The 18,743-nt window shown below is 40.0% G+C and overlaps 1 protein-coding gene across 2 annotated transcripts in view; it reads right to left on the bottom strand.

The window, feature by feature from the left end:
* Positions 1-11,181, bottom strand: part of nlgn3a (neuroligin 3a) — a 114,334-nt gene extending 103,153 nt beyond the window's left edge. For both annotated transcript variants that reach the window (XM_038700247.1, XM_038700246.1), the window contains exon 1: positions 10,821-11,181. The gene's annotated coding sequence lies outside the window, so the exon portion shown is untranslated. The remainder of the gene's footprint in view (positions 1-10,820) is intronic.
* Positions 11,182-18,743: the final 7,562 nt, after the last annotated feature.

The following is an 18,743-nucleotide window of genomic DNA, read 5'->3' as shown; positions in this document are numbered from 1 at the left end:
TGCAGGCAAATTTGGCCTCGGGTTGTCTGCACTTCCTCAAAAACCGCACACAACAGCTACTACTGTATCTCTCTTTCTATTCTGTGCCTACTTTGGAGCAAAGAACCCCTGGAGCAATCATAACACATACTGTAGATACTGTACGTACGCTTTGTGATCATGCATCCAGACGTACGCACACTGCAACATCTCCCAAATAAATTTTGCACTTCTAAAAACAACTTCCCTTATCTGCCTCTTTTCAAGCGTCTTTCTAATGTTTTTTGTCCGTGAAGCGACTGTAAACATCCTCCCTATTCCATGTTTCATTAGCAACCTGAGGGAGATGGGGGGGTAAAAAAGGGTTTTCCTCTAACATCTGGATGTTCGCTAGCTTGAGTGAAAAGTCATATCAGATCAGATCCGGCTACATCAAATGCAACTTGAGGGCACATTATTTATTCATTTAGCTGCTGACATCCAAACCATGCCCTAAACGGTGACACTTTGAAAACTATTCCTCTGTGCCTGAACTGTGCCGATACGAGTGCAACTAGCAGGGGCTCGCAGATGGAAGAGAGTTTTATGTTCCCTTTACCAGGCATGGACGTAGATGAGACGGAACAACAGGGCCATAGTTGTTTTCTAGCTGAAGAGCCTTGGAGCTTCTGCGAGGAGCAAACACAACAGAATGAAAGTGAAAATGCCTCCACGCCTGCTGTAAAATGTCATGTGACTACAAGGCCTTCTCGCAGTTTTCATAGACCCTAGCCCTCAGAGCGAAAATGCCACGTCACCTATTACCAATATTTACCCCGGTGGTGAAAAGAAAGCCTGGCTAGCGTGAATACTGGGCCTGTGTGGGTGTGTCTCAGTTTGTGTTTATGTGTGCGTGGGTGATTTGTATTGTCCTTTTTCATGTTTTATGAGTCGGCTGTGAAAAAATGGTGAGATAAATCAAGAGAAAATTTTCACTCAGCAGGAATAAAAATCCGGCTTTTATTGAAAGCTTGCTAGTATGACAGTAGCAAACTGCGATGCTTTACATTTTCAGGAACAAAAGCATTTGTTATTTCAACTAATGCTCTTTTCTTTCTCCCTTCCACTGCTGTAATCCATAAGTCACTTTTTTATTTTGTGAATGATTTAAGTGTCTGTATCCACACCCTTGGGATAGCCTAAAGAAGAGCCTGAAGATTGCCCTCCAACTCCAGGGGTCAGCATCAGCAACTTGGCATGCAGACATCCTCCACAAAGGAAATCCATATGTGATGGATACAAAGAAAAGGTTTTCAGTGGAAGACGAGAGCTACTTCTGTGCAGGATTAAGTGCTTTAGATCTAATGATGAGAGAGGGGCCTGTTTTTATTTGTTTTCAAACAGGCATTTTGCTCTTGATGGAATAGCAGCTGTGTTCCGTCTCCGGAGGGTACAAATGCTCATCAAAGACCTGGCTTTGTCAAACAATCCATAAACTCTTAATGCCACATAACATGAGATATTTGCTAGACAAGTTCAGGGAAAGAGCAAAAAATCAATGAGAAACAATTTATCCCAATTTACAATGTGATTATAGTAAATAACATTTTATATCATACACTTTTGCCGTTTGATTCCAAACCATTGAGAGACAGCTCATGTTTTGGGAAGTTAGCCCCTCCAGCTCAGAAATCCTTGGTGGGATTCTCGCTCTTCCTATCAATATCTGTGGCAGCGGCTGCCAGAAGATTTGGTAGCTCTGGATGCCCGGGGCTTTAAATCTGGGCCAGGGGTTGTGTGGGATGCTCAGATAAATGGGTTGGGCTTTGTTTTATTGCAACACTGCATGTCTTAACTTTCTGTGTCTACCAGGGATTTCGAAAATTTGCTACTGTCCTTGGGCCTCTCTCCACAGCAGCAGCTCCGAGTCGGGTTTGAGTCAGCCCTGGTGCCCCAAGATTACATAAATATCCTCTATGAGCCATTCCCCACTATATCCATGCTCTACTGTTTTGGTCGCTTTTTATCTTTAGCAGCGTTTTGTTGCTGCGTGGGTATGGGGTGCAAGTCTAAGATTAAAAGGGAAACTGAGGATCTTCATTTAACCCAATTTGACGAGTCCTTTCACACTGTGCCTAACAATTAAACGCAAAGACTAAACATTTCCTCAATGGAGGATATTCTGCTCTCAAGTCCTCTACTGTGGACCTTTGCTAATGGATTTTACTAAAAAAAGACCTTTACTTGTGATGCAGCTGTTTGTCATTCGTGTGCAGCAAAGCATCAATATGAAGGAAAAGTGGGCCACCGACACACAAAGCAAAATTATCCCTGAGGAAATGTGTCACATTTGCGACATCTTTTGCGATAAGGTTTCCTCATTTGTGCTTCCTAATGTCTTCTTTCAAAAAGCACAGTGGGAAACAAAAGGCAAAGATATGGCTTATTAGGTCAGTACTGAATTCCTTTTTTACACACTGATCATGGACCTGCTGGATAAATCACATGGGTATCGTTAGAATCAAGCCCGAGGAGTCTTTGGGCGCAGAGTATTAAGTGTGTGTGTACTCTGGCTAATGAATTTCCTTTAGGTATTTCTTCCAACAGCCAATCAGGTAAAATGATGTGTGGCAGTTTGGCAGTCATACTGAAATATATTTTACAGCGCTGATGTCTTTTGCACTGTAAAACACTGTATACTTGGTCAATGCAAATCAAAAAATTTCAATTCAATATCCAGTTTCGTGAATTGTTATTATTCAGCAGCAGTAGCAAATAACTCCATTCGACATCCCATTAGTTAACATATTACTTGGTGCCAGGCTACCAAAAATCTTCAGCAATAAATGCTTATTGTGGCTGTTTGCTTTGGAGTTGGGGCTTCTGTAGAATTTCAAATGAAAGAACTGTGTGTGAAGCAGGTTTGCATTGTAAGTGGATGTGATTAAAGGGAATAAGAGATGAGAATGGTGGTAAATACTGGGGTGTCAAAAAACGTTGAATCATTTAGTAATTCTCAACATGGCAAGGAGATCTGCCTCAATCACACATCTTCACAGAAAAGAGGGAGTGCAGAAAAACTCCGGGACACAATTCAGTAGCATTTGTATTCTGCGTGTTGTTTGTGTATTGTTGTAAAAAACAAAACAAAAAAAAGATAGAATAGCTGTTGTTGTCCACAGCATGAATAAAACAAACTTGGCAGATTTTTGTTTGACTGGCTTTCCCCAGCCCAGAGCTCACTTGTCAAAAGGCTTATCCAGGCTTACCTTTCTCCAACCTAACCATTTTCCTCTTGTTTCTTTTCAATCTCACCTCTTCCTTCTGTCCTTGCTCTTATCCTCTCTGATCCCCTCTCCATTCCAGCTACTCTAAGAGAACCATTTCTATCCAACAGTATCATTTCATTCTTCAGCTTCAGGACTGAACTGCCCACCACTATTATGTCATTCAACACCTGTACTTACACCCGGTTGAAATTCACAGTGGGCGCAGGCCAAGGACCTATGAGAGAAACTACAACTCTGGAGTCTCTTGTCCCAAATCTACCTTCCAGTTGTAGTGACTTGAGAGACATGTGTCCCTTTCCGGGATTCCGCCGTCAAAAAAATACATCAAGCTGCGTTTAAAATGTCACACCCATGGAAACACAGCATGTTAATATTCATGGTTAAAATTGCATCCCACATAGTTAATAGCATTCCACAAATAATATGCGATTATGGACTTTGGAGCACATAATTTGGGCAGTTGTAGCAAAACCCTGAAATCTGTGCGACTTAAAGGATCAGAAAAGTGCCTGGAGGATCCCTCTGGTCTTATGTGTTCGCCCCCATATCACCAAACTCCTCAGAAACAAAACTTTTTCTAGATTAAAAACCAACAAGAAACTCCTCCGCATCCTCACTTTCTCTCTCGAACCATTGTCATAGTGACCTACAGCCACCAATTCATCAGTGCTGCTATCTTTGAGGGAGTAAGCCACAAGGCTATTTCTGTAATGACCCAGATTTTCAGGTGAATCTGGATCCTTATCGATGTAATGAGCTGCATCAAGTCAAAGAGAACATATTAGGTCAAATAAACTCTATTTAGCGTGGATTTTAAAGCTTGACATATACTGTCACAGAATATTTCAAATAATCAATAAGCTAAATGTTCTATTATTTCTTATATTCTATTATCAAAGAGTCATGCAAAGTGTGCATCCTGCCTTTAAAAAACAATCAATTCCAGAGAAAATTCCCCAGTCTAATTTCCTTTCTTGGTAATTTTGTCAGATTAATATCAAGTCAATTTCCTGGAGCCTGTTCTTACACCGAGTGATGGCATGATGATGGTATCATTGGAAGAAAGCTATAATTGTGGAGGATGGCTCCTTTTAGGAGGAATATGGGCACAGATGGGCCCTGAGTTTGATGGAGGAATTTCTCCATCCTCAAAGGCTATCAGGAAGCATTGCCAAGCTGGCAAGAGATATAAATAGACTACAATGAGGCGCTGGTCCACATGTAAGCACCAAAATAAACCAATCCCAAAGCAGGTACTATCCTATAAAGGTACAGGGTTTACAATGTCATTAAGGCACACTGTAAAACACAGTTCTATAAAGAGAATTGTGATTGAGAATTGTGATTAGATTTGGTTGATTACTATTTACTGATCTTAATATTATTTCACTCACGTATTCCTATTAAATGTTAGAGGGGAGTACAAAAACAACCGGACACAGTAGCCGTGCATCAAACAGCTAACACATAGACATCCACTCACACTCACACCTACGGGCAATTCAGAGTCTCCAGTCAACCTGCTTTGCATGTGGAGTGTGGGAGGAAATGTGAGCATCAGTAAAGACAGAGACGCAGTTACCACTGAAGACACAGGAGAGATTTACTCACGATTGTTTTGGGGAATTTGGAGGTTTTAATGGGCCCCCGGTCATTAGAATCTAACTTTACATTATAAAATTATATAATTATATAATTATAAAATTCTTTTTTAAGGGTGAATTTAGCATTTTTTTGTTCACATTTTAAACATTTAGTGTTTTTAAGGCTGAAAGCTAGATGCTAAAATGAAGGCATTTAGTATTTCTCCATCTGAATTGCATCCCTGGCATTGGGGAGGTTTCAAGACAATATTTAAAGAGAGAGCATATACGGAAAATATAACACTTCACAAATTCAGAACCATTTCTCGCTTCTGTAAGGCAGTACTCAAAAATGTGGGGATGCAGTAGGAGAATATGGCCTCACTACCTCAGTATTTCTGAAATTCTGGTTATGGCCCTGAGTAAAAAACAACATACTGTAGTCCACACAGGGACAAACCAAAAGCGGGTTTTGTTGCGAGGAAAAAATGACATAACAATCCTGTGCTTTACATTTATGATACACATAATATTTTATTTGGTCTCCAGGATCCAGGAGCCAATAGGCAATTTCTTAGTCAGCCAGACCTTTGAACAATTCACATCTGTCCCTAATGCCTTCTCTGTGTACTATGAAAAATACATGTGAAGAGTATGGTGGAGACTGTCTAAAACCAGATTTAAAAAAGGATATAAATAAATGCTTCTGCATTTATAACTTGCCTTAAGAAAGAAAGAAAGAAAGAAAGAAAGAAGAAGCAACATGACACTTTAGCTGGACTCAGTCAGTGTCAGCAGTGATTTGGCTAAAAGACTAAAAAAGACTATACTAAAAAGAATAAAGCAACTGTAATTTAAGACAGGAGTCTGTTAGTATACAATGGCCAACCAGTTGCAGAGGAGAGTTTGTGTATATGTGTGCGTCTGTGGGAGAGAGAGAGAAAGAGAGAGAGAGAGGAAGGATCTCGATTAATCTCTTGCATTACTGCAGTCATTTCCACTCTCTTCATCACCAGCAGCATGTGCTCTGTGCGATTTTAAATATTTAAATCTGTAATCTGTCAGCATTATGAGGTTAACACACACTCGCAAAACTGGTGTCCTATCCGTCACCATGCTTTCCACTTCACATGGCTCCACATACATCACAAGGGCCTGACATGGCCTTTTGTAGTTCTGGCTGGAAAAGACTTTGCAGTCGGTGCCTGTAATTTCTCAACAGTGGTACAGACATGCTGCTGGACCCTAGGGAAAAATTAAGGGAAATGCACGCAGCTGAAAAATAAAGAAGCACCCCCAAAAAAGAAAGCTGCAGCACTGTGAAGCATGAGGAAGCCTCTAATTGTTTCCCCAGTGTATGTGACCCAGTGACTCTGGAGGAGTTCTTCCTTGTTCTTTTACTACGGGTAAACCAGCATTCATTATTGATTTGGTGGCACAGACTGTTACACAATATGGTCTTATGAGTGGGCCTAAGTGTTTAGTCAGTTTGATTTGCAGCTGCATTAGAGCCTCACTAATACACCCTCTTTCGCCTTTTTAAACATAGTGCTGTATTTTCCTCAAACTCTGAATTAATAACCAAGAATGAATAAATGAATGAATAAATTGAATAGGATTAAAGCTTGAACGACAGTGACCCATACAGTATGTGAACATCAGGTTGATGGAAGACACTCCAACGTAGCCCATTTAGCCAGCTCCATGTCATGTCTTCATATGACAGGCTTTTGCTAAGCTCCTTAAGAGCCTGCCCCAGGGGATCTATGGTAGGCTGGAGGTACTGACTCAGCCCTTATCTCCACTAATTTACCCCATGAATTAGATGGGCCCTCGCTTCTGTGTCCTGCCAAACCCACACAATACTCACTCCATGTTAAGAAAATGAGGAGAAAAAGGGGCTTAGCGATTGCTTAGTTGGATAAGAAGCTGGGGAATTGACAGGGGAAAGGCACACTCTGCCATATCAACTTTACCTGGACAGTAACGTTCATCCCCAGGATTTAAAAGTGTTGGTTCCCCGTCACTTGTCTGTATATTTCCAGGGTGGATTAAGCGGAGTAAAATGCAATTTGAATCATACGGATTAAGGTGAACTTTTCAAAAACAAACAGACAAGGTTTCACCCGGCAGCCACCAAGTGAGGTCAGAATGACTTGGTTCTTTGTTCATTTCACACTTAACATAAATAATTTTTGACAGACATTTCTAAAATTCAAATGAGCTGGCAAGCTACAGATGCGGCATGTTAGAGGACAGAAAGGACAGGGCCACAGAAATCTATACACACATTGGAGAGTTAGTTGTTTGTCACATCATACCAAACCTGCGACAATTGATCGAAAGTAATTTTTTAAGGAAAAAATTCAAAATTTTCTGATTCCAGCTTCTTAAATGTGAATTTTTCTGTTTGTTTGTTTTTTTTACTTCTCTATGACAGTAAACTGAATATCTTTGGGTTGTGGCCAAGGCAAGACATTTGAGGACATCCTCTTGGGCTTTGGCAAACACGTATATTTTTCACCATTTTATAGACCAAACACTTAACCGAGACAATAATCAACAAATTAATCGACAATGAAAATAATGTTTGCAGCCCTGCATGTGCAAGTGGAAAGCAAATAACAAAATATGCAAATTATACTGTGACAATTTCAGTGAAATCAATAGAATGTAAACAAACTAGTATACACAGCTTTGACTCCTGTATTCCAGGGTTAAAAAGGTCATTCATGTCGTTTTATGTTTGCATGTTCCACATGAATAAAACTGAACTGAACTTCATCCCAGTCGAAGCTCACGTAAGTACAAAGTACAGCTTTGCATCTGAGAGCCTCTCTCTCCCTATCATGACACTCTCCCGCCCGCCCCTCTGACTGTCTCTCTCCATGTGATGCATTTTAAAAAGTTCTCCTTTAAAAAAGGAAAGCAATCAAAAATAGCTCCTCACTGCTGCCGCACATGATTTCAACTCAGTAGGCTTCGTCCTCGGTCTGGGTATCATTGAGTGTAAAGCATCCAATTAATAAATAAATAATAAATAGATAACTTCTGGCAGACAGTGAGTGGAGACATACTGTGTGACATCTGCTTTGTAGTTAGAATGGCGATGTCCAAAAGAATCTTGTTTACTAAGCAGACATTGGTCTTTGGCAGGGAAACCTGTTAGTCAAGGGAGATGTTTTTGGGCCACGAACAATGTAAAATCTCTGTTAAATATGTTATGTGCAGTAGTCTTGAGGCGTATCTTTGTGCCTCAGGCCAAAAACGTTTGGTTAGTCAAACAAAAACTCTTTCATCTTTGCACAGATTTAACAAATTATAATCTTATTCATTATTAAGACGAATGTGACACAAGTGTATCTTGTGAATTCGAGTAATACTTAAAAAAAACAATCAGGGTATTTCTCGGCAATTCTGTCACAAAAGGTGTAATTTAATGAGGAGGAAAGCGCATCCTCCTGATCAAACATGAAGAGACAAGTTTATCCTCCTTCATTAGTCACTGTACATCTATGTCTGTGGATAGCCAGATTATGAAAGCGCTGTGTTGACACATGATACACAGTTTAACTAGGGTTTAAAACATTTTGCAGCTTTTTGCCCCATCTGTTTTCTCTGCACTACTTCTATTGTACAGAGTAATTCAAATAAAAGACTTGGAATCATTTACATTTTAAGTGCTAGTAATGTAAAGACTGAATTATATATCTATAACTGAACCTGTCCTCTTGCACCAACAGAAGAAGTGATAGTTTTAAGGAAGTCTTTAAACTAGATGTCTATTCATTAAGACGTTTCTAAACCGTGTGTCTTAATGAGCATCAAGGCCATGGCAATCGTGTTGTTTGCTTGGTAATGGGGTGAAAACTAACACACGTTAAATCCAAATTCTCTACATCTGCCTTTTTCTTTCTCTGTGTGCGACATAGCGAAGTTGTGAAAAGAACAATCACCGGATTTTCCTCGGGTGTGGGATAGGCAGTGATAGTACATATTTTCAGAAGGTCAGAGGTATCCATTTGGGAAATTATTCAGCGCCTGCTCCTGCTGCTTCAAGACAACGCGTCAAACACAATGAAGAATATTAGAAAAACACAAATAACCTTCCACAGCCTCTCTCATATGTGCAACAACACATCTCTGCATATACACAGAGGAGCACACGCGCTCACACACCTCCGTCATCGCGTCTGGATGTGAGAGCAATAACCGGAGCATGCCGAAAGAGGAACTGAAGGCTAAAAAACAAGAGGCCTCTCGGGCCAGAGAGCGATGAGTGGCTCATCCATGTTAAGTCAGGCCACGACGTACTCAGGTGTATTCACTTTAAGTCAGGACGAACCCTTGATGACCTTTACGGCGGACAGGGAGCTTCATGGAGCTTTTCTTGAGCAGTCCTGAGACTCTCAGGGTAAACAACACACTCAATGCTGATTATTCTATTCTGACACTTCTTGACTGCCCAACCCTTCCAGTCTAATATCCATCCATCCATCTATCGTCAACCGCTTATCCTGCGTACAGGGTCGCGGGCCAGTCTAATATGTCAAGCAAAATAACACAATCAGCAAGCAGCATTCTTGGTCTTCATTTCTCCAACAGCTGCAACACAAAGCTTAGTTTTTAGCTGCCATGATTGTTACACAACTTGAGCACAGCACAGACAAAAAATAAAACAAAAGTGAAGAAGGGTTATTAAAACAGCAGGGAACTTGAAAAATAGCACTTCACTGGACTGGAATACAAACACGGAAGGGCCAGATAGAGAGAATTCACAAGCAGCAGCAGCAGCATGCATAATCCTTCACATGATATTGAAGACACACATACAATAAGAATGAACGCAATTTGCCTGCAAATCAAATCAAAATCCAAAGAGTCCTAATCAAATTTCATAGGGTGGTTTTTAAATGTGCGCAACAAAAACTAGGAATTCTATGTGTCTGTGTCATTATTACCCATTAAGAGCTTCTTTCATCAATAGTGGGGTATGGATGCCAAATAAAAGGCTGGATCATTTCCTAAATGCTTAGGTTTGAGGAACACATTGCTTATTCGACCAATCACCATGACAACTCTTGCTTGACATTTTCACTCCCTCTTCCCTTCATGGGATTCAACTCTCACAGTTAATTATTCTTTCTACCATTGACTACAATGGTACTATTTATCTCTAAGCTTCTGTCATGTGTCCAGGAATTTCAGATAGTAGGAATGCAGATGCAGAGGCCTGCGGGATCATTATGGTGCTTTAAATTTAGCACTACACTCTTCATCTTCTTCTTCCTCTTCTTCTTCTTCTACAAGCAATATGTGAAGATGGGAAAGTGCAGTTGTTTGCTTTGAAAAATTAGCAATTTGAATCAGTAATTCTTCATTTCATTTCCATCCAATTTTAGAGATTTCAATTTAATTTGCCAAAAGCAAGTCAGGGGCTATTTCATATGTTTTGTTATAGACAGAGAGGAAGAGAGAGGGAGAGGGAGAGAGAGAGAGAGAGAGAGAGAGAGAGAGAGAGACTGCTCCATCACGCGCACACAAGATGTCTTTACGGCCCAAGTAACAAGTGCTACTGAACAATTACCACAAGCATATATTTTCAGCATAGCAGCGCAGTGGTGTTTGACATGTTACATATGGCAGTGTGGACAAAACACACACACACTCACACACATACACACACAGCTACCCAGCATCCAAACCACTGCCTCTAATGAGAACGGTAGTCCGTTCAAGTCACAAAATACAAATGCGTTTTGAAGTATACGTGCTTCGTGCCAGTTTGCTGCGCTGCGTCGCTGTAGCAGCACAAAATACCACTCTTTATCTTTACAGAATAAAACATAGGCTATATATAGGTAGCCTATAATCAGTCCAAGTAGCCCGATGTGCCCATTTTCCCCGCATCCCCCTAATTCACTCACCGCGCACACCGCCTCCAGCCCCCCCAACCCAGCTGCTCATCAAGTATCATGACATGACTCACCTGCCTTGTCGAGATGTAAATCCCCCCATGATTTGCTTTATGAAAATAAAAAAGCCGGGAAAATGTTTTACTGTTTCGGAGTCTTCACTTGCAGGCGGTGGTGTGTGTATCCTACTCCAAATAATTATCCTTCCAGTCTGCGCACTGCTTAGGCTATGTTTTTTCGGGAATGACCTTCCTGCCAAGCGATAACGCCTCTCATTATCGTCACTCCGCTGTCATTTGAACGCGTTTCTCCCGTTTTATTGCTTTCTTTTTTGTGTGTTGCGGCGGGAAGCTCTCCTCCTAGTCCTGGTGCGTTTGGATGCTTTTTGCCTTGACTCTTGGGCTCAACACGAGCTTCGCGGGAGCGCGCGGCGAGATCCCGACTGAGTGGTCGGGAGCTCCGATTGGAGATGGGGAAGAGAGTTACTAGGTAACCAAGGGCACAGGCATCATACATGAAAAGGAGAGGAGGATTTATGCCTTGCAACTATGCTCTGCCCTTCTGCTCTGTCGTCTTTGACAGGTCATCAAAAATGGACTTTTTTTATATTTCACTGATGGGCCAAGCTTCAGCCTCTCTTGCAAAAAGCAGGAGCCTTGCACTATTAATGGCATAGGGCAAGTTGGTCCTATAGAGAAATAACGTTTTCTATGAATGCAAGCTCTTTACAAATAACAAACTCTTAAGAGCAGGGAGGAGGACATTTATGAGGCTGGAGAAAAGTAGGCCTATACAAACATACTGGTCAGAAGCCTAATAAGCAACAGAATAGAATGTTTGTGTGTTACAGGGATGTGGTGTGATCTTGCGTTTCTCACTCAATCAACTATCTCGAGGCTATTAAAGCTACTTCAAAACTTTTAATTTATTTCCACAACTGCGAGTCAATAAAATAATAGAAAGAAATATAAGTGTGTGACATGTCATTAACAGTGAACTCTTCCTTTAAAAATGTCCATCTTACTTATAGGCCTGCAGGCATAAAAAATAGCTAAATGGATCACTCATTGGACTGTGATGGACCATTAAAATCTTTATATTACCATAAACAGGTCTACATGTAAGTAAAAGTGGGCCTTCACTTACTTTCGTATTGTTTGTGTAATTTACCTGTTTGTATTCTGAGTCTCTAAAACAGGTGCTGAGCATCATTTTGATTTGACCAGTGACAATGTATGAAAAGGAGCATCATGCTCTGCCACAGCTCTGCCACACCTCCCCAATAAACCTTAACTCCTGCACTCATGCAGACGGATCTCAAATGTTTGTGAATGTGGATTTACAGCAAGTTTATACTGGCTGATTTTAGACCCACAGTAGCCATATGATGCTATGGAACAGTTTATCCCTCCAGATACATTATGTCTGCTGCCTCTATTGGCATTTTTAAATCTCAGTTGAAAACCAATCTCTTCTCCTTGGCCTTTAAATCCAATTGAGATCAATACTGCATCAGTGCTTTGTCTTTCCTCTATCGTCCTTGTGTCTATGTTGTCTGTTTACCAAAGTTAAAATAAAACTAAATACAGGAATTACTGAATGGATTTTAGCACGGTTTAAATGCACATAACAATATTGCTTTAAGGTTTAAACACACAATTCAACCACTAAACTGTATATAAAATTATACCACACAAAATAAGTAATAATAAGTGACCAGTGCAAGTCTAAATAGATGAAGGGTCATTATAAAGCAATTCAACAGCCATAATACAGCAGCCACTTATCAATCAAATCTAATGTAGTGTTTGGAACAGCATATATATGACTGCTCATTCATGGTCACTTAATTATACAAAGTCTCCAATGTTAACAAGTGTCGCTACTGAAGAGCTGCCATTTTTACCGACATTGAACACTCATAGAAAATGTATCGTAAGGCCAGAAACAGGGCAGTTATAAGACATCTTGTGTTAAGAGGCTCATTAATCACCATTATTTTTATGAACGGGGCAGCAGGGTATACTGATAACAAACCAAATGTTCACTGAAACCAGCCAGTTTAGTCACCTTTTTGAGTTAATGTCAGTCATTAACGTCCGAAACAAACTAACAAAACACTGCAGGAGCATCTAAAAGTGGCCAAATGTTGAGGGGGCACAGTAGCAACACACAGAGTGTGCTAAGGTTTTACAGGTGGGTACAGGCAAGTCATTCATACTGACAAGGACAATCTATCTCTCACTGAGTGTCAACTCAGTGGCAAACAGATGAATGTTGTGCCTGAGGCGACTGGATGGGTTAGTTCAAAAGCATGCTGGAGAATAATATTTATGCCTTAGGAGGCAGTGTGAGCATTACAACGTCAAAATGCAGGGCTGTCAGATCTCCATTCACGGTCCCACAACCTTTCTTGGACAAATCTATAGTATATGTTGAGATCTAGTTTTTTAGAAAATCAAGAGTTTCACAACACCGAATTTTGTCGAAAATTATATTTTTCCTAAATTTGCTGCATGAAGCCCACCATCTCACCATCTACAACATTTTGTCACGGAAACAGTTACATCTCAGGATCAGAAAACTATTACATGAAAAGGGAGGGCAGGGTTCTCTGAGCAAAAGAAATAGCCTGCTTGATAATGTTCAATCAGTCTATTTACTGCACACAACACCTGTGAGGATGGATCATACAAAACAGGTGGAATTATCACAAGAAGGTGCAATACTGAGTATAGTTGAAAAGGATTTAGTCTCTTATAGTACTTTTATCCCATGATCATGTGTGCACAAAACAAGAACACACTGCTTGGAAAATAATTTTGTTACAAGAATTATAGAAGAATTCCATATTTGGATACGACTTATTAGAATTGCTTTGCTTTTTTTAATTAGGAACAATGGCCATTAATGAACAATAAACATGTAAATGAGATACCTACTGTAAGACCCAAATGGCAAATCTTTTCAGTTTTCTCTGGCCAGATGTTAATAAGTACATTAAAATGATGTGTGTTAAAAACGATAACAGCGCTAGTAAGGTAAATATCAACACAGGCTACAGGATGCACAGAAAAGCAGAATCCCAAGAAGAAGAAAAAAACAACAACATGCACACAAACAACAAAGCTCAGATCTGTCAAAAATGGTACAGTCAAGATTAGGGAGAAAAAAATGTCAAGCAGGAGATGCAAGAAGGAAAAGATAAATAAACATGAAAGCAGGACAAGAGAGTCAGCAGAACAGTGAAGAGGAGAACTGACATTGTGATGTCCACGACTGTAAATCAATAAAGAATCATTTCAGCTGCACTGAATAGGATTATTAAGTATTTTTTAACAATTTGTCATACTAGCACTTAAAATACTATTATTTCATTTGTGAGGCACCTTGTGTCTTCTAAAGGCCACCATCCCCTTTCATTGTCCTCTGAAGAAAAAGAAACTAAAAGTACTGCACAAAACACGGAGCTTTCAGGCCTTTTTATTTAACCTACACATTTACCCAATCTGCAACAGTGCTCCAGTTCTTCATCAGTAATGCTATTAAGTTTAACTATTACTGTGGTTCTGTTGTCTTTTACCCAGTCATATTATTTATTTAGCTGCCGGAGCAATAATTCTTTTCACAAGAGGATCAATAATTCAATTTGTGAATGCTGCAGTGATTGTTACACTCCCCAGTCTCTTTCACATAAACAGCCTTAGAGCTGGATCTGTGAGTCCAGAGAGCCCTGGCTGCTGGGGTCACAGTGTCACAGTGTGTCAAGAGAGAGTCTGCCTAAGCTGAACGTGAAGGGAAAACATCACTGAAGGGGGAACATCTACGAAGTGGGAAAACACAGGAGTAACAACACAAACCCCCCTGTGATAGGCTATATTTAATCTACATCATACATACTTCTAGGAAACATGTTCATATATTACATTTATCTGACACTTTTATCCAAAGCGACTTACAATTGCTATATATGTCAGAGGTCGCACGCCTCTGGAGCAACTAGAGTGTCAAGTGTCTTGCTCAGTGACACAATGGTGGATGGGTCACAGATGGGGATTGAACCCAGGTCTTATCCATTGTGCCATCAACACCCTATATATGTGACCAAAACTTGGCGCTTCAGTCTGCAGATTATTTCCCCCTTTTCTACAGCCCATCATTAGGGCACAGCGGGCAAAACGCAATCACCAGTTGCCTCTTCAGTGAACCAATTAGTGTGGAGAAAATTATGAAAAACTTTAGTACAATTATCACAGGCTGTGGTCAAGTATCTGCCATTTGTTAGAAGCATGTTTTATAGTAAGAGTGGGCCTGTTCGTCTGACATTTATTACATCCCTGATGAATTATCATGGAAAGCAAAGTGATTCTAATGCTGTATTTTACAATGCCCAGTGCTGCAGGCTTCTTGTCACTTTAATGTGAATGCCGGGCCTTCATCCATATCAGAGTCCTGCGGGAATTGTGACAGTTTTTCTACAGAACAGATTGGTCAGAAGCAGGCTTTTCCTATATTTTGATCTCTGTTCTACCCGGAAGCAGGTTAGCCAGGCTGCATAGGTTACCATGGAGATTGACCCCTTTTGAAAGTGAGCTATCTTTCTTGACGCCAAAATAAAATTTGAGATTAACCCAAAATGATCTGGCTAACTAAATTCTGTTTATTAGACTGCTATCCGGTTAATCTCCTTGTCTTAAGTTATGCTTGTGATTAGGTATTCCTACGTGTTTTAGTTTAGACTATTTGACCCCCTCTGTTTGTTTGTTTGATCATAGAATCACTGTTAGCATTTAGACACTTGTGTTATTGTGTTGCATATACTGGCCTGTAGAAAGTTTATGCTGACTTTAACCTGCTAATCTAGCAACAGAGTTTTTTGTTTCAAGCTCTGCCTTGTGCCTGGGTCTTGTGATGCCTTGGCTTTCAATAAACCTCACACAACATTCCTGATATTTAACTGAATTGTTAATACAGTCATAAGACTTTCATCTTTCATGCACAACAAGTCAAAAATGGCCTTTACAGTAGCATTCAGAAATACGATATCAGAAATGGTAAAAAAGGATGGAAGCTTCTGGTGAGTCAGTGGTTTAAATTCTGTGAAACTCCTTTTTCCCAGAAGCCCATTTATTTCAGCTTGTAATAAAATCATTAAAATCAATATCTGGTGATGAATGATGAATATGATTGATATGTACGCTCATAATGAGCAGGATAATGCAACTTCAAATTGCCAGTAATCACAGATAAAGCCGTTGGCTCCTGCGGATGTGTGGTCAGGTGCTCTCAAAGGACTTGGACAAATGTGTTCTCAAAATTACAGTAATATCTTTGGGATCCCCAAAGACGAAGAGAGGCTCTGTGTGTGGACGAAAGCGCAGAAGAGAGACAGGAATCTGGAGCTTATACACCACTTTTAATGCTAAAACAAAGTGACCACGACCTGATAGTGGCAAATCACTGCTTTATGTCTATATATGTTGTCACTTTTGTAGCCTGTGTGAGTAAAACGGATCCGCAGCTCACTCCCTCCTCAGCAAGGCACAGTCACACTGTCTAGTCTTATCCACACATGTGATTTCTTTTTATCACAGATGTAAGAAACAATCAGATAACAGCAAGACAAGCCAGGCCACAGACAGAGCCTGTGGGGCGCATTGCCAAAAACAGCCCTTTCTACCCCATGACACTTTGTCCATTAATGGCTCTCAACCTTGTTTTCATGAACTTCAAGAATGTACAGTGATATTATTTGGGGGATGGGGCACAGCTAAATTGGCTGCGCTGGTGATGATTTAGTTGTGTCCTATTATACTTATGCAAACGTTTGTAGTTTGTATTTTATTATTATTTATTTGTACTAAATTCAGATCCATTTGTAAAGATGTGTTTCCACTTTGACAATAAAGTGTACTTTGTTGATCAGTGTCCAAAAAGCCACATTACATCTACTTTGATTCAATGTTGTAAAAACAATAAAAGATGAAGACTCTTTGTATGCTGCAGGCATAATTTCACTCATAAACTAAGAATTAGGATAAGGAACTAAACTTAAACTTAACTAATAATAAGGATTTATCATCAGCTTTTTCTTTTTATTTAAAAGAAGGTTATGCAACATACTCCAAGCACACAACATCAACATTGAACAAAGATGAGCAACAAATATTATTAAGTACTATGATACTAGGACAACTTTATGAAATCATAAAAACACACTGTATGTAATTTCATAAAATAAAAAAGTCAGAGGCTTTTGACATTTGGGATTAAAAGTTGACTGGATGCACTTTTAGCTGAACCTGTTACAAATGAATCAGGATCTCCTGATATGTTCAGTTGTTCAGTATAAAACAGATTGCTTTTGTTAGTCATCTGTAACAGATGTCCAGTGCATCACACAGTGATCAAATGGCCAGTATAAAATACTTACTGTCATTTGCAGCCTGTTTATTTCCCTTATAGTAGCATTACCCCAGATACCAACACTGTAATCTCCGTCAGTGCTGGACCAACCTACTCAGCACCTTTTATGCCCTTCAACCTTTGGTTTGCAGATTTAATATTAAAAATAAAAAGTGAAGAGATGTAACTGTGGCATGAATCTGAACGCACAGAACTCGCGGTGAAATGATGCCAGCTGTATATAAAGACAAGTATTAAAATAAGATTTCCACTTTAATAGACAATCTTCTCTTCTTCTTAGTAGGGGCTGAAAATGTGATGGAATGACCTTGTAATTTATTACTTTCTCATTCGGTTTGTTGTTTTCCTGTTTGCTTACCTCAACGGCTGTCAAACAGCCCAGAGTATACACACACACACACACAGAGAAAACAGTGCACAATTCAAAATATAACCCCAAATTATCGTAACGATATCAAGGTCAAAACAAAGAATAAACACTGGCTAAATGAATGCAATTGAATGCTAAAATGGCTGTTTTCTCCTTTGCAAACTGGATAAAGAGTCAAATCAGCTTTTCAGTCCTCAGACTGAAAGAGGGAAGGAATCTTGATGGCATTGTAATACTTTCACAGTTTGTCCACAGTCAACTCACGTTAATCCCCCTGTAAATTGTACATACCCTTTCAGCGTTTCTCATCTTAAACATCCATTTTCAGCTTGGTTGAACTGCTTTTTGTGGTTTCAGAACACATTTATGGTATTTTGAGACAGTCGTCTCTCACAGTGATTGGGTCTCAGGCAGAGGCTGATTACAGCATCCCACATCAGACACTTTCCCAGGTAGCCTCGAAAATCAGGAGATCTCCCCGGGACCCCTATAGTTGAGGAAACAAAGAGTTTTAATCAAGCCGTTGATGCATGCTCTTAATACTAATGTTTCCATCAGACACACTTTTAACTGGTTTAATGTTTTCTACCACACTGTATTTATTAGGACACGCTTCTCTGTACAATAATCTTAACAGCATTATCACGGAAAAGGGTTAGTCACAGCATGTGTCACTGCCCAGGGTGGGAGAGAGGATTTAAGGATATTTTTGTGCCAAGCGCCCAGGGCTCTGGCTGCTCTTTCCCTAACACAAGCTAAATCTAACATGCAAAATCTATTGTGCACAGATAATTTCACCGCCTCATGTAACCATTACCACATCTGCTAGGTATAGTTACTGAAAAACAAAGTAGTGGAGGTAACCAGGATTGAGCAAATTGGAAATGTTTAATTTTGATGGGTAAAATGTTCTCAGATTAATCATGTTGAGGTAAATAGTTGCCAGTAGAGAAAGCTCCAATCTTACTGTTTGCTATCAGTCTGTTTATGCTGAAGTGATACTTGACTAAACTGTGCAATAGGCAAAAAGCAGCTAGACAAGAGCTTGGCTCTCATGCTCAGATTTCCATATTTATTGCCTGAAATCCTGCAGGGAGTTCAACTGAATGCCAATCGTAGAGCTGACTCACTGAAACAAATATGCATCTGCAGCCTTCACATTACAACACAGACCGCGTACTGTACGACGCTTGATTGATTA

The sequence above is a fragment of the Micropterus salmoides genome, unplaced genomic scaffold (genome assembly GCF_014851395.1).
Source record: "Micropterus salmoides isolate LMB-PRFRI ecotype aquatic unplaced genomic scaffold, ASM1485139v1 Ms_hic_scaffold_5, whole genome shotgun sequence".
NCBI lineage: Eukaryota > Metazoa > Chordata > Actinopteri > Centrarchiformes > Centrarchidae > Micropterus > Micropterus salmoides.
Note: the sequence above shows the minus strand (reverse complement) of the source record. Positions and strands in the feature narration are given on the sequence as shown.